The sequence below is a fragment of the Gekko japonicus genome, unplaced genomic scaffold (assembly GCF_001447785.1).
Source record: "Gekko japonicus isolate JY-2015 unplaced genomic scaffold, Gekko_japonicus_V1.1 scaffold125, whole genome shotgun sequence".
NCBI lineage: Eukaryota > Metazoa > Chordata > Lepidosauria > Squamata > Gekkonidae > Gekko > Gekko japonicus.
The window spans coordinates 359,433-370,159 of NW_015165834.1; the positions used below are offsets into that span (position 1 = coordinate 359,433).

The following is a 10,727-nucleotide window of genomic DNA, read 5'->3' on the forward strand; positions in this document are numbered from 1 at the left end:
AGACTAAAGTGGTTTAGACGCAAGTCAAAGCCCAAATGCTAATGTTTCAGATGAACTTGCAGTGAACCATATTGTGCATGAAATCATTTTGATCTTGCCCCAACGCTGCATCATCTGAATGTCTGCACTAATGATATCATCCCATATAATGATTGTGTTTAAATACAGGGTTACCAAAAATATCTAATGACAGCATCTCCACATAATAGGAGATAATGGAACATCTAAGTCAGTACAATCGGGCGGGGGGGGGGAGAGCAATACCACAAAACCATCTGAAGTTTCTATTTTGTTTTACAGGAAGTAACTTTGATAGAACATCATGTGCAAACTTTGTTATCAAGCAAGATACAAAATGGGACATATGTGTATGGGAGAACACTCTTCCTGACTTCACTGCACCCATTCCCTGCTGCTACTGGACAAATCACCATGCAGTTAAAAAAAAAAGATACCATCCCCTCGACCCTTGATAGTGGCAAGTGCTGCATCAAAATCAAGAAACAAAGGTGTACCTATGTGCAAAGTTCTGTGCTGCATGCTCGTATCTCTTTGTTGGATTCGAGATTAATAGTTTTAGTGGTTTCCAACTGGATTTTCACTGTGTGAACTGGCAAAATCCAATTCAAAAGTGCACTGAAAGTGGATTATTTAGTGTGTATGTGTGATAGCAGCCACAGTGTTGGAGCTTATGGATGTGCGAGCGGAAACAGCTTGCAGCGAAAGATTTTCACCACCTTCTCCCAGAAGCCTGTGTCAAAATTTCAAAAACCCTCTTCTGAAGGCTAAAGTCTGTCATAAACAAAATGCACCATGGTATGGGGTCTGAAGACTGCAGTGAGGAATGAATTAGGAAAAAATGTCTCCATTCCCTTCTGTTAATGGAGGAACCAAGCTCTTTGTCAACATGAAAGAGACAGAAGTGCTTTTCTAAATTCCCCATCCCCACTGCAGACTCCATGCTGTGGTACATTTTTAGACCCTAACCCTCAGCAGAAGATTTTCAGTGGTCGGCGGCTGGCGGGAGGAAATTCCCCCCACCTCCCCAAACAGTGATGTTGCAGAAGTGGTGTAGGTGCATCAGTGACGCTCTGGTTTGGGGGCAAAACTCTATGGTTTGACTTTACAATAGAGTTTTCCCCAAAACCAGAGCATTGCCCTCGATGTCACTGGCATGCCTATGTCACTTCCGGGTGACTATGCACATCGCACAATGTCCCCCCCCACTCCCAGAATGCCCCCCCAAATTCCCCCGCCAGCATGATGATCGGACCTGGCAACCCTATCTCCAAAGTTCAATCAGAAGCCTTGCTGGGCAAAAGCACTGCCTGACCCTGCCCACTTTCTAAGAACACTTGGCGGATGCCAGAAAAGGTGATTGTTTAGGCAGGCATGTTATGAAGCTGAGACACAGTAAGCAACTGAAGGCCCCGGTCACACAGGAGGATTTGCCCCGTGATACGGACGGGTTGAGGGTGGATTTATTTATTTAATTTATTTAACTTTCGTCTTACTATCCCGCTCTAATCCCCGAAGGGGTCTCTGAGCGGCTATACAGTTATCCATTATCCCTATCTAAGGCCACAATTCATCAGGGGTGGGGACATCCCTACCAGCACCCAGTGGATTAAATCGACGCGATCAGATGCCAACATCTGGCAAGCATCACGCCCCCACCCCCAACCCATTCCTTCCGGCTGAAAATGCAGATTTAAAAGATACCTGCAAAATACTAGTACCTACTTGGAAACACGCAGCACAGGCGGGCGTGTGATCACCGACACGCCCGTATCCCGTGGTATGCGAGGCCCTGCCACACTGCACATGTGCACAACTGCGCAACTGCCTCTCCTCACCCTTCGTCCCATCGCTTCCCCCTCGACATGTGATCATGCCGGGGAGCAAAGGCGGCATGAGTCGGGGGATCTGTCTGATCCTGATGGCGTGCTTCAATTTGCTGCGGCTCTAAAAAGCCGCACTTCTGCCATGGCTTTTCTCGCTAGTGTGACTGGGGCCGAAGTATTACCTGTGACAGTGACAGAACCGTTTGAAAATATTTCATTCATGTTGACAGCTATCATTTTTTTTAAAAAAACATACACCCACAGTTTATAGGTCAACTTAGGAACATTTCTTCCTTTTCATCTTTCCAAAGGATGCAAGCAAAGTCACTTCCAATTTAATGTAGCCAGAGAAAAGAAGCTATTTCTAAAGCAACCTCACAAACATTCACTTTTAGAGAATGCTCTAGATATCCATGTTGGCAATATCTTCTAAATGGCAACTATCCTTGCAAAACCTTTAACATGAAACAACAACTTTGAACAGAGCAAGATTTTTCCCCAGGAGAATAATAATAATAAAACAAAAATTATGCAAGCTGCTTAAAATATTATATACAGCACTCCAGGAAAACTGATTTCTGGGAACACATATCAGGCCATTTCACACATTTGTTTTAATAATCATTTGGGAGATACAAACAGATAACATGCCTAGATGAGAACCCTAGTATTTCAAGCAAAGCTGTTTTACCACCAGTAAAAAGTTAAAACCAGACACTGAAGAATTTTTGTTACTGAGTGGGATCATTTGTCAATAGAAATGATGAATCTAAGAAAAAATCCATTTAAGGCAATAGTCTCTAGGAAAAAAAAACTTTCCTCTTTCCTCATGAAAGACTTGAAACAGCCCTGAATGTCCTCTATGCAGTGAGGAGGAACACCTGTGAAAGGTCCACGTAGAAAATGCTTGAGCTTTAAACACTTTAAAGGGGAGGAGCCGTGGCTCAGCATGAAGGAAGTCCCTAGCCTCTCCAGTTAAAAAGATCAGGTGGCAGATGATGTGAAAAATCTCAACCTGAAGCCCTCAAGAGCCACTGCTAATCTGAGTAGACAATACTGGCTTTGATGGACCAAGGCTCTGATTCAGTAAAAGGCAGCTCCATGTGTGCCTACTTAGCACACATCTATTACAAATGTTCTGAAAACAAAGGTGAAGAATTATCACACAGTGCTAGACTCGATCTTGTCCTGTGTTCTTGGAGTAGAAAAAGATACAGAGGTCATCCCACAGAATACACAGTTGAGTTTCATCTCCCATGTATTTCAGGAACAGTCAACCTTACGTCCAGCAAGATCACTCATTTTCTTCATGCACACTGACTCTGGGCTGACAAAAATTTAACACAGGATAAATGAGTGAGCCATGAAAGGACAGTGTCAATAGATCCTTACTGGATCACCACAGAGAAGCAATTAAATGCAGGCTTATCGTACTCTGCTGTGTTTAAGAAACATAAGGCATCCAGTGGTGAGTTGGCAGAAAAGGATTTACCGGAGCAGAACTATAGAGTAAGAGGTCAGGCAGACCACCGCAGCTTCATTCATTGTGTCAGCAGGTTACAAGCCTCAAAGCCTAAGGGTAGGAATTGAATCTAGCTAGCTGTCATTTAGGTAAATACACATTTGATTAATTCAAAGTGCAAAGTGACTCAAGAAAATACTGACTGGCTCTTGGCATCTTTCAGGGAAAGGAGTTCCATAAGCCTGTCCTTAAACCATTGCTTTGTCCCTGCAATAATGTCTCAGGATAGTTGGGCATTTATTCACTGATGCCCATTCTTAATCTGACTGCGGTGCTTTATGGGGAAATATCATCCTGGTCTCTGCTGCTTCAGTTCCCTGCCCTGGTCACTGGATAATTCACCTTACTTTCCTGGAAGCCCCACTTACATGCAACTAAGACCAACTCCTGATCTCATTTTCTGCCTGCTCTACCTGGCTGCTTTCTATTCTTGATCCCTGAAAGCCAGTCTCCGAGTTTTAGAACATTCATGTACCATTCAGAGTCAGTTTGGTGTAGTGGTTAAGTGTGCGGACTCTAATCTGGGAGAACCAGGTTTGATTTCCCACTCCTCCACTTGCACCTGCTGGATGACCTTGGGAAAGCCATAGTTCTGGCACAGCTGTTCTTGAAAAAGAGCAGTTTCTGTCAGATCTCTCTCAGCCCCACCTACCTCACAGGGTGTCTGTTGTGGGGAGGGGAAGGGAAAGGAGTTTGTAAGCTGCTCTGAGACTCCCTTGGGTAGTGAAGGGCGGGGTATAAATCCAATCTCTTCTTCTTCTTCACTGACAATGAATCCATTGTACTTGAATTAAGACCATGTCTTCTGCTTGCCAGCTACAAGAGTTGCAAAGAGCAAATATGGATGGCCATTGGCCAAATAATAAAATGACCATGGCATGCCCTTGGTAAAATGGTTAACTGACTGTGGAAAGAATTTTCAGAAATATAGGTGGTTTGGGTTTAAAATGAACCAAATAGTCCATAAAATCCATGTACCTGTTCCTGTCTTTGCCCTTGCTAGCAGACAGCCTTGGCCTGTTTGACTCAAACCCCATAATTCTTTGCAAGCTCTTGGCTCTAAAACGGAGCATTCCTCTCAGTGGACTCAACAGCTTACAACATTCCATTCCAAGCCCCAGGTGCGAGACTTAAAGCCAGTTTGGGAAGTAACAGACCCCAATTTCCTAGGCCATAAAACACACATCTCAGAGTTAACATCAAAAGGACAGTTTACTTCCCATATTGGGGAACACCTGGAAGAAACAATGACACTGTATTGATCCTGTAAAATGTGTACACTTTTGTTGTGTGAGACCAAGGAAAGGAAACAAATTTCCTGCAAGACAATTCCAACTTCTAAGTGTTAAATTCCAACTGTAATATGATTATCTAGGGACCCCTTTGATCTTGGGTATAAATACTGGTCAGTTACAACAGACCCCTACTGACTCCTGTTAGGAGTCAGTCAGAGAGGCCTCTCGTCCGCGCATGCATGGGGTGGGGGAAACTTTGCTGCATGTTTATTTTTCTGTGTATTCCATCAATGCTTAGGAAATAGGATTCTACTGTGTGGCAGGCTGGCATAGCGTCTTGCGGTCATCTTGCCAGACAAATCTCTGAATGTTTTTCTATAATAAAGATAAGTTTTATTTTAAGAAGAGACCTTTGAATGTCTCTGCTAGAGCCTTAGTGATTTCCAAGCTTACACTTCTGCCTTAGGTAAGGAGGCAAACACACAGGAGACACACGAACTGAGGGGGGAAAATGTGGGTGACATGGGTAAACACGCTTTCACAAACACGTGCAATCACCCACATTTTTCTTACAACACTGACCCCATACCCATATGACTAAGCTACCCAACTGTGAGCTCTCTCATACTAGGGTATCGCCCTACTAAGTGGTAAGGAAATTTTTGCTGCTTCCCTTCTTCCCCAGCTATTTTAAAATCTGTTATAGAAGTGTGGTAAAAATTTACCATGCTACATGAGAAATTTATGTGCTGGACTTCCGGTTGATGGCAGCACGCTTGCGGACTCACCTCCCGGACCTCCCGGGGGTGTCTCCATGCTCCGGCGGAAGGAGGGGGCGAGCAGGCTTGTACACCCCCCCAGGGGCCCGGTGAAGGGACCCTGGCCAAGGAGCTTTGAGGGGTAGCCTCTTCGATGGCGGAATGCCAGAGAATTGAGGCGCCCCTTCGCTTCAGTGGTTCTTCCAGCCGAGAGACCGAATGGTACAAGTGAAGCTAACCGGGTCAAGCACAGGAGATCGGGCGTGAAAAATGATGAAAGAAGCGTGGTCAGAAGGCCAACTATGAACATGAGTCAACTGGGAAATGATTTTTGAAAGAAAAGACACTCCCTACCCTACTCCGTGGAATGGGAAAAGCGAGTGAGGGGGACGCCTCCCATGCGCATAAACTGTTGAGCGAAAGGGGGGGAGCAGAAGAGAAATGTGATTAAATTGCCCAGAAGTACTTACCCAATCGAGCTAAGCAGTCAAGCGCATATTCAGAGACTTTTAAAAACTTTCCGAAAGTAAACAAACGGGAAAAAGATGGCGGGGAAGAGGGACAAAGACAAAGAAAGACTTTTGAAAATGAAACCAGAGTCCCCTAAGCCGGAAACGACCAGTGAGACGGCAAAGGCTATAGCTGAGTTCATGCGCCCTCTACTGGAACAGCTGAATAACTTCAAAGAGCAGATGTCCGTAGTAACACAGAGCATTTCTGCACAACAAACGCAAATAACTGATCTGATCCAAGTAACGAAGCAGGATGCTGAGAAAGTAAAGGAAATGGCTGAATCAATGCAGAAAGTGAAGAAGAAAGTGCAAAAATTGGAAAAGAAAACCTCTTCTTTGGAAGATCAAATGCTTCAAGTGCAAATGGATAAGGCCAATATGGTCCTGCGCTTCCAGGGGGTGCCAGAGAACAAAGGAGAGAATCTTAAAGAACTTATGAGCGAATGACTTGCCCCAGCAACAGAAATAAAGGCGGGCTTGCTACTCAATGATATGGATGTGGCCTACAGGTCATATTCAGGATATATAAAGAAAAATAATCTGCCTGGGGAAATTGTAGTAAGATTCTCAAAGAGGCACATCAGGGATGCTATCCTGAAAGCAGTAGCGGCAACGCCCCTGAAGGCAGGGGAGAATGCTGTGAGAACGCTAAAGGATATTCCATTTGAAGTAAGACAACGCAGAAAGAAATATAAAGAACTTGTGCTCTTTCTCCAAACAAATTCAATTGGATACAAATGGCTATTTCCAGAAGGCGTAACATTTAAGATCAAAGAGAAGAAGGAAAAGATTGACTCTGTTCTGAAAGCTCAAGAATTTCTAAAGGAACAGCTGGGAAGGTCAGAGGACGAGAAAAAAGAAGAGGACAGCAGGTCCAGTGGCGAGCTGGAAACTGGTTCATCTGGCGAGGGCTCTTTGTCTGAGCAGGGGGCAGCAGCCCCGAAAAGTCCCTACAAGTTGTGGAAGAGAAGAGAGAAGAAGAAGTAAAGGCTGAAGGACTCTGAATTGTGCCTTTGAGAACTTTGGTTCCTGGGGATGATTGGGGGCACTGTTATTGGGCAGTTAAATGTAAACTGGGAGGGTAAAAAGTTTTAAAAGTTTGACACAGTTCATAAAAAGAAAAAAGATGAAAAGGCTGGATGTATAAAAGCTAGTTGGAGGATCTCCTCTCTTGGGTTTTTAGATAGTAGTGGGTACTTTACTTTCTCCCGTATATGTAGTTTCCCCCTCCCTTTTTTCTGTTGTAGTTTTTTGTAGTGATAAAAAATAAATAAAAAATCCCCTCCGGGGGCTTAAAAAGAAAAAGAAAAAAAGAGAGAAATTTATGTGCTGGTTAAGTAAAGATGCCCATTTTAGAATGTATTTTACTGCCCTTCACTATCTGATAAATAGTAAAATCTTCATTAACCCCTGAAGGGTGCAGGATAACCAAAGGATAGTATGGTCATCTCTATGACCTCATGCAAATTGTAAGCCATTGGAAGTTATCACTCAATACACAGTAATGTTGGTATGAATAGTACGAATCCTTGGTATTTTACCATATACCATTTACCATACCATACCATACCATCTGTAGTCCCCACCTGGAATAGATCATTGGTACAAGTGAAAACAGTCTGGCTGGGACTATGCAAGTGTCAAAACTAGTTCCTGGAACAGATTTTATACCTGGAAATGCATATGCAGCACCCATTTTGTATGACTGCTGCTTACCTGTTGAATTGTGGTGATGATTTTTTTGGTCTCAATTAAAGTACATCTCTGCTGTAGGTATATTCATCTGAATTATAACAGCAACCATGCACCCTTAAAACCTTTCTACGGCCCCTGGCACACGGCAGGGGAAAAAGCGGCAAAAAGCGTGGCTTTTAAAAGCCGCGCCAAAGTTGAAACGGCGCGGCGGGATACCACGGATCCCCTGGCCGCGCCGCCTTTTCTCCCTGGCACGATCAGACGCCGGGGAGAAAACACAGATCAGACGCCGAGCCAGCTGAACTGCGTATGTCCGAGCATGCGCAGTTCGGCTCGGAGCCGGGGATGCGCCGGGGCATCCTTGCGCCGGCGATCAGACTCCCGGTTTGCAGCGCAGCAGGGAGATGAACCACCTCGGTAGGTGGTTCCTACTTGCTCCGGATCATCGAGTGGATGGGCCAGTTCGGGGACGGAAGCACCACGCTTCCCAGATGTGGTGTGATCGCGCCGGTTTGATCCGCCCCCGAACTGTCCTGCTACTGGCCCAAATCCCCTCATGTGAACGGGACTTACATTAGTCAGCATTAGCTGTTTCCCATTTATGTCTGCTCCATTTATTATTATGTGCCAAACAGAACACTGTACCCCCCCTTTTTAAAAAGACACAAAAATGGATGGTACAAAGACAGAAAATGCTTTGTTTTATTAGCCAAGTATCTAAACATTTATAAGGAGTTCCTTCATTACTCAAACTGATGGGAAGTCTCTTAAAGGCAAGAACAGTTCAACAAAAATAGAACTTAGAATATTGACTAGCTTTCAAACAGATGCTACAGAATAGTACCCTTGTGAAATAATTCAGAAAAGCAACTAGCTACGGACTTGAGAAACCCAGCAAACTATGAAGTATGATTAGCAATATACAGACAATAATTTCAGTAGAATTATGGAAAGCAACCACCCTCTTATCATTATTGCAGTATTAGTTCTGAGGCAACAAAGGTGATCTATATGCTATTAGCCACCTGTGGTCCCCATCTGCAGATAGCTAAATCCACAGATTGGGGCCACCTGAAGGCTAAACAGATTTTTCAGCAAACTGGGGCACACCCCAGGTTTGCAGAAAAATCTGAAAATAAAAAATAAATACACGGAGGGTTAAACTGGCCCCCAATTTACCAGCTCAGAAGGAGCTTCTCCAGACATAACAAAGAAAACTTTGAGGACACATGGTCAAGATTTTATAAATGGATAGAATAGTACAACGTATAATGTTTCCAGACATATAATCAAAACAAAAGGAAATAAGAACTATATGTTTAATTGTAAGCAAAAGGTATATATGAAAAATATGTGGATAAAAGAAATGAATATTTTGGATATAGTATGAGGTCAATAACTAGGTTAAATAATGATGCAAATGAATTTCCTCTAATTTGTATTTATGTATGTTTGTCTTTGTCTTATATATGAATTAAAAATCCATTGGGGGGGGGGGAAGAAGGAGCCCCTCCAGCCTAGGCCGATGGCAGATGTCAGCAGCCACGCTAGGGTCTAGCCATGGCAGCGGTGGATGCTGGCAGCTGTGCCAGATCTCAGCACAGTGGTGAAGGAGGTTAGCAGCTGCACCAAGCCCAGTTGCGGTGTCAGAGGAGGTTGGAAGCCGCACTGGGTCCAACCACATCAGTGAAGGAGGCCAGCAGCCTCATCAGACCCAGCCACAGCAGCAGAGGAGGCCAGAAGCTGCATCAAGTCCGACCATAGCAGCAAAGGAGGCTAGCAGCCACACCAGGTCCAGCAGCACCGGACCTCACTGCAGTGGAGGAGGAAGCCAGAAGCCATACCACGGCAGTGAAGGCGGCCGGTAGCCATGCGGGACCCAGCCACGGTGGAGAAGGACACTGGGCTTGATAGTTGGTGTGGAGTCTTGGAGCCATGCCAGCTTGGCTGGGGGGGGATTTGGGATTCCCCTCCATGAGTCTCCCTCCTCTCTACTGAGTTGTTAGGATGTAGGGAATCAACCACGATGGGGCAAGAGATTCCCCTCCCATGAGCATTGCGGGTCCCCACTTGTTTGTTATATGTACAAAAGCAACAGAGAGGGGAACATCACTTCTACTTTTACACAGTCAATGGAGTTGTGAAAATATCATACTGGAATGTAATATTTTGTAAATATATCATACCAGAATCAGATCCCACATAATTCAGTGGTTAGAGTGTCGGACTAGTCCTTGGGACAGCTGGTTTCAAATCCCTGCTCTGCCATGGAAGCTCAACAGGTAACCTTGGACCTGTCACAATACAATCTCACAATGTTATTGCAAGGACAGGGTGGAGGAGGGGAGAACACTGTGATAAGTGGCTCTAGATCCTCATTGGGAAGGAAAGCGGGATATAAACTAATTATGCAAATAGGAACAGCTTTTTTCTTTTAAAAAGAAACATGCTCTTCAATATCTTGAAGAGTACATACCCTTCAGAAAACTGGATTTCACACACACAAAAAGCATTATTGAAACTGTTGAACTGATAGCCCTGTACAATTTTAAAGGGATATATGATCACATCAATTTGACTCAAGAAAATTGGCTAACATATAGATGGACATGGGGTGGAAGAATATGTTATTCACAAATATTATAATAACACGTGTCCAGGTGTACACACATCTGTTTTAGCAGGGTCATTGCACTGTCTGTAACTAGTCTGCACTTTTGTGGTATAGCTTAGAAAGCCAGTTGTCACCTCAGACCAGACAGAACACAAGTGTGTATAGCACAACAGTGATGGTTCAACAGTACCTTCCCAATCTAGTTACTGGCTGCATTCAGGCATCACAAACAAGCCTCAGTTTGCTGTGCAAGAATGAGACCAAGTCCCGAGACTCATGTGCCATACCTCCTCCTCTTGAACACAGTATCAAAACTGCAATCCAGGAAATCTTTAATTAATCACAATTTCCTTGTGATGTTCAAGTCAAATTGCTGTTTGTTTCTTGCTTACAAATCAACTATTGCAGGGCCAATGTCAGCATACCCTGAGGAGGGGCAGATGCCAGGGCTTTGGCTGAGGCCCACTGCCACCAGTCCCCCTCCCACTTCCGCCAACCCTGCTTGTAAGGGTTCTCCCTCATGCTCTCCTGGCTGCACATGCTACCC

General features: G+C 44.4%; 1 long non-coding RNA gene across 2 annotated transcripts in view; it reads right to left on the bottom strand.

Annotated features, from left to right (window-relative positions):
* Positions 1-1,986: 1,986 nt before the first annotated feature.
* LOC107110181 overlaps positions 1,987-10,727 on the bottom strand; it is a 10,684-nt gene continuing 1,943 nt past the window's right edge. For both annotated transcript variants that reach the window (XR_001482506.1, XR_001482505.1), the window contains exon 3: positions 1,987-2,026. This is a non-coding gene — a long non-coding RNA (uncharacterized LOC107110181). The remainder of the gene's footprint in view (positions 2,027-10,727) is intronic.